The sequence below is a fragment of the Octodon degus genome, unplaced genomic scaffold (assembly GCF_000260255.1).
Source record: "Octodon degus isolate 3935 unplaced genomic scaffold, OctDeg1.0 scaffold00235, whole genome shotgun sequence".
Taxonomy (NCBI): domain Eukaryota; kingdom Metazoa; phylum Chordata; class Mammalia; order Rodentia; family Octodontidae; genus Octodon; species Octodon degus.
The window spans coordinates 3,418,652-3,425,192 of NW_004524811.1; positions in this window are offsets into that span (position 1 = coordinate 3,418,652).

A 6,541-nucleotide genomic window follows, 5' to 3' on the forward strand; every position below is an offset into this window, starting at 1 on the left:
AGAAGTCCTAAAAGGGAAGTTTACAATGGTAAAGTCCCACATCACAATAACAGAACAAGCTCAAATAAATAATATAAAGATGAACCTTATGTTTCTAGAAAAAAAATACAAACCCAAAGATAGTATGAAGAGGAAAATTATGAAGATCGGAGAAGAAATTAATGCAATAGAAACTAAAAACATAAAGGCTCAACAAATTAAAAAACTGACTCTTTGAAAGACAAAAACAAAATAGAGGAATGCTTAGTTAACCTTATCAAAACAAGGAAAGAAAAGATCCAAATTGATGCACTGAGAAAAAAAAGGCAAAGCACAATTGATTCTTTAGAAATCCTGAAGACCAAAAGTACCTATTTTGAGAACCTGTACTCTAGTAAAAATAGAAAAGTCAGAAGAAATAAACAGATTCCTAGATAAATAAAAATTACAAAAGATGAATTAAGAAGACATAAAAGTCCTGAATAATGCAGTGTCAGTAAATGAAGTTGAATTAACAACAATAACAAAAAAAGAAACAAACTACCAAATAAGAAAAGCCAAGGTCCTGACAGATTTGTTGCCAAATTCTACAAAAACTTTAAAGAAGATCTAATGTCAATAGTATTCAAATTCTTTAATGATATTGAAATAGAAGCAACACTCTCAAAGTTATTTCTGGAAGCAAGCATTACCTGGATAGCAAAGGCAGAAAAGGACTGAACCAAGAAAATTGAACAACAGGCAATGTCTTTAATACACTTAGATGCAAAAATCTTCAATAAGGTACTGGCAAACAGAATGTAACAAATCATAAAAAAGATTATACATCAAGACCAAGTAGGATTCATTCTAGGGATACAGGGATGGTTCAATATGGGAGACTACTAGAGAACTGAGGCCTACTTGACCTCCTTTGTGAGCACAAAGGAAAAGTGGACACAGTTGAGATCAGGTTGTTTACCTGGGCATGTGTTAATTGACAGTGGAAGGCAGATGAATCTTGTTTTATTTTAATTGCTTTCTACTCATGTTTGAGTGAATAAAAGCAGGATGAGCCAGATGCTCAGGGCTCCTCTGCCCACTAGAGGCAAGAGCTTCTGGTTGCCTGCATGCTAAAATGACTCTGTCTTTCATCTTTATATACCTATACCCCTCTGTCATGAAAACAAATTTGTAGGGTTCTATGGTTCCTATGGTTCAACATATCCAAAAAAGTAAATAATATACTGCATTGAAAGAAGCACAGATAAAGCCTCAGGATAATCTCAATAGATTCATTGAAAAGCAAATTAATTGCTTTTCAATTTCATTGAAAAGCAATTTGGCAAAATCCAGTCTACCCTTTGTACTGTTTCCTTTAGTGGTTTAGACTATCAATCCAATTTTTTCAAGCATTTAATAGATACTTATTGAATGCCTGTCATGTATTTATTAGGTATTGGACTAGAACATGAGAATACAATGGTGAGCAAAACCAGGTATGGTCCCTACTACTACTGAATTTATAGGCTAAGTGAGGCTAAGATATTATGCATTCATTAGTATTTAATGTATTTGTGCTTTAACCTGAAAAGTTGTTCATGGACATTATGTCTATGTGTAATTTAATATTATGACAATATTATCCACATGTAAATGTGATACTATCTAATGGAAACTTATAATTACATTGAGTGCTATAAGGAAGAGTACATGATACCATAAAAGAATATACAGCCAGGCATGTGACACACAACTGTAATTCCAGCACTCTGGAGGCTGAGGCACAAGGATGACGGCAAGTTAGAGGACAGCATGGGCTACAAAGTCAGTTTGAGGCCAGCCTCCACTGCATAATGAAACTTTGTCTCAAAGATGACAAAGAAAGAGAAAAAAAGAATAGAATATTGGTACTGTAGTGTCCAATACATTGTGTCAACCTGGTTGCATCTCCTCCCAGGGCTCCTCCCCATGGGGTGGTGAGAAGCCCACCCTATGGTGTGGAGGGGCTGCCCCAGAGTGATTCAGCACAAGAAGGGTATATGAAGGGGTTGAGGAAGAATTTGGTGCTCCACTTCTTCTGAGGAACTTCATTCTTCACAGTCAGTTTGCACTTCATCATCTGGCTTTCAGCGCAGACTCTGGCCTCTGGCTTGTATCCTTCAACTTTCTGTCACAGATTCTTCAGCCTTCTATCCCAGCTCGATCAGCCGACTGACAGAGACTTACATGGGACACTGCAGTGAGCTTCAGACGTTGGAAATGAATCCTTCAGTCTCAGGTGTGCAGATGCCCTCTGCACACTTCCTCATCTGACTCTGTGGCTGACGCTCATAAGCCATCTTGTAATTTCTTACACATTTGTACAATTTGTGTTATATCTGCTTCTTGTATTATATCTGTTCCTCTAGTAAACCCCTGACTAATACAGGTACTATAAGAGAATATGATGTTATTATTCAGAATTTATGGTTTGGCAGAGATCTTTAAAGAATATAGAAGGTAAATAGTAAAGAAAGGATAAAGTATAACTATTCAAAGTCCCTATAGTTAAAGAAATTATGATAATTTCAAGGAATTTAAAAAAATGTCACCACTGTGTCACAGAAAGCATGTTTTCAGCTAAATCTAAAAGCAAGTAAAGGCTAATTATAGGGGGCCACTGCAAGGATTTTTGTCTTTATCCAAAGATAAGAAATATGTTATTGAAATATATTAATCTAGAGAGTTATTCATTGTGTTTAAAAAAATCATTCCAGTTGTTGATGTAGAAGAGGTCCAATGATACATGTCACCCAGTCAGTAGCCGCCTTGGCTGACCCAAGAGAGATACGTTGCTGGCTTAGATCACTGTTATCAGGGAACGTGGCTGAAAGTAGTTGAATTCAAGATAACATTTGAAATATGCATCAGCATGGCTGTTGGTGAATTAGAAATGCAGGATAACATTTTACTCAGATTTCTGGCAACTTCGTTTTTATACTTTTCTGCAGGATGGTTAACACCAAGATAAAGCAAGACCTATGTAACAAGAATTGTAGGTCTGATAAGATCAGTCAAATCCACTCACGATTTATCCTGAAACCCTGTACTGCAGTTTGTAAATCCTTTGTCAGTGTCAGCCATGTGGATGAGTCATGGCCATTGCTTGGCCAATGTGCTCTCTGTGAAAGACTGAGAGAATGATTTCTCTCAATATGCCTCCCCTTAGGCACACTCTACATCATCGATCACTTTCCTCTTTGGCCCCATAATCTCTTGATCAGAAAATTTGGAACACCACTGAGCTACATGATATTACAGTACAAGTTCTCATATGTCCTGAGTCTTAATTGACCTTGGAAGGCTAGGGCCAAAATGTTGGCTTTCCTTGCAGCCCTCCCTTTTCTCTAACTTTTTGTCTGCAAACTTAGGTTATTAATCCTCCAGAAGAGAAACTTATTGTTATTACCATATGACCTAGGCTGCCAAGCTTAACCTCACTATCTGTCTGAATATCAAACATCTTAGGTATAAAATGGAGCAGTTATTTTTCATCAAGTATTGATATGTTGAACTTTAAGTCCCTACAGAATATGATGAAAACATTTTAAAAATTAAAATATATTTAAAAAGAGGAACAAAGAATTACATGTGTTTACACAGAAATTTCGAAATCTAACAATATATAGCATTGTAGCAGGACAGTCCCACAACTAGAATCATGTCTTATTAAGAATTTTATTTACACATACTTGCCAATATTTATACATTTTTGGGAAAATTTTCCTTTAAAAAATCTTTTCTTCAATTAGTTATTTGGAATTCATATTAAATCCAAAATGTAAAAATCAACTGTGCCAATCTATCTTTTAATGCTCTGTATTGATTTCATTTTTACAAGTCAAATGATACCTTTAATTGCAAACAAAGAACTTACTTACGTGGAAAACTGTATTGTTAACCTTTAGTCATGAAATTCCATCTTCAAGTTTGTTTTTTAGGATGGTGAATACTCAATAATATTTGTCCTCCAAGCTGATTTGAGTGCACTGGATGCCTACCAGTGCTCATATGGGCATGAGTATGGTCACACCTGTCAGAGCATAAGCATCCTATCATTTCATTTCATTCTCCACCTCCCAAACCTTGGCCCCATTTTTTCCTCACATTCTGTAAAGCTGTCCTCAATCAATTTGGCACTAAGGACCAGTTTCATGGAAGACAGTTTCTCCACAGATGGGGAAAGGGATGAGGGTATGTTTCAGGATGATTCAAGAAAATAGATTTACTGAGCACTTTATTTCTATTATTAAGTTGTAACATATAATGAAATAGTTGTACAAGTCACTTAGTAGTAGCATTTCACTTCAGTTCCATCTCAGATCCCCACACATTAGATTATTTTAAGAAGTTCATGACATAGAAGTTCATGACATAGAACCTGTACAGTTGTGCTAGGGCTGAGCTTTGGTGAGCACCTAGAGCCAGGCTGACCTGATGAGAGACAGTGCTTAGGTGGTGGTGCCTGTGAGGAGAGCTGGGAGCTGCTATAAATGGAGGACGATTTTTGTTCAGTCTGGTTGCTTACCTTCTGCTGTGCAGTGATTGCTATTCCAATCATGGAGAAATTGTAACAATATCAGTGTGTCTTACCACAGCATGCCTTAATTATTTATTAATTGTTATTGCAGTGTCTTTTGTTCTAGTTTTGTTTTTGTTGTTGTTTCCACTTCTCTGTGTGTAGGAACTATGTAAGTGATGCTTACTGTGACAATTCACAAATGAACCTGAGTTTTAATAACTCACAAAAGAACAGACTAACAGGAAAAGACTTTAAATAGTCAAAAGACTCCCTGTTATTCTGGGGAGTATATAATAATCCATATATTCTTGGTTTTAGAACTTAGGAATACAAGGAGTAGAGGATCCTAAATTTTATCAAAACCTAGATAAAATTTATTATCAAGAATGGTAGAATGTCTTATATTTTAGAAGTGAAGACAGGAATTTAACTATAGGAAACAGTTCTCATTTTTCACATATACGCTGTAAAACAGTTATATAAGTGTTAGTCTTATCTCTGGCTCACTTTCTTTTTCTCTCTCTTCACTTGTCTAAATCTGTATAGTTTTGCAGTTGCTATATGTAATATAATTTATTATTCCTTTATGATTATCACCTCTATGATTATCATCTTTGAATTAAAATCAGTTTTGGGACACCTTTAGAATACTGACATGGAAATAACCATGGAAAATAATTTAAGTGACTAAATATCTAATCTATAGTACATGATATGAAACATAGTCAGTAGAAGAATTCCAGGGAGACAAAATGAATCAATTTGGTGGGGGGGAATATCACGACAAAAGGAATAGAAAACACACAGTAGTATTGAACAAAGCCTTCGACCAAAATTCATGAATAAAGAAGTTCTGATTTTAAGCAATCAAAATTGCAAAGGTGGCTGTGTGTATTGTGCTCTAACATGACAAATCAAGAACTTTACAACATTCAGGTCACAGGAAGTGAATTAGTAAAACTTCGTTAGAGAAAAACATTAACATCTATTAAATTATATACAGTGTAGAGGCTTGTAGAACATAAAGAGCATATTTGAACAACAACACAATAAAATGGGAGACTGTTAGCCTCACTACTATAGAAACAATGTTTACCTCATAAAATATTTCATACAGCTTAATATCAAGTACCCCAAAACATGAACAAAGAATATAATCTGACTCAATTGATGAGATATAAAAATATTGTTTTACTAGGAATTACATATATGGCTTGAAATAATTTTATTCCAATTCATACAGCAAAAGTTTCAAACAAATTAAAATGGCTAATGGTAGCCATTTTCTGCATGTTCCTGCACAGAGAAAAGTGGAAACAACAAGAAAAACCAAACTAGAACAAAGGACATTGCTATAACAACTAGAAATAATTGAGGCATGCTTGGGTAAGACACAGTGATATTGTTACAATTTCTCCATGTTTAGAAGAGCAGTCGCTGCACAGAAGGAAATAAAGCAACAACTGCAGAAAGGTATAGAGGAAGTCAGATTGGAAATAAAAAAAAAACTCTCAATTAATAGCATCTGAAGTAAAAAATCACATGCAAAAACATATGGAGAAAACCCGATCGAAAAATATTCTGCAGTAAAAGAATTAATTACTGCTTCTAAAGAAAACATTGATAAAAAAATAGAGAAGATCAGAAAAATGATGGATTCCTTGATTAAGAAATGCAGAAAAGAAAAAGATTGCATGAAGCAGAGACAAAGAGATATAGAGGAACTTAAAATCACAATCACACGCTTGCAAAACCATCTAGGTGAAAGTGAAGGCAGAATTTCAGATCCTGAAGGTGCTGGTGCAGCTATTGAAAAGGTAAGAAAAGATCTCTTAAAAACAACTAGGATGCAGGAAAAAATATTTCATCACCTGGAAGATGATGCAAAGATGAACAATGTGAGACTAATAGGTATCAAAGAGAAGAGTCAATACAAATGATGTTTAAAAAATATGGGCAGAAGTAATGCCAGAAAACTTCCCAAATATGAGGAAACAATCTGACATTCAGTAACTGAAG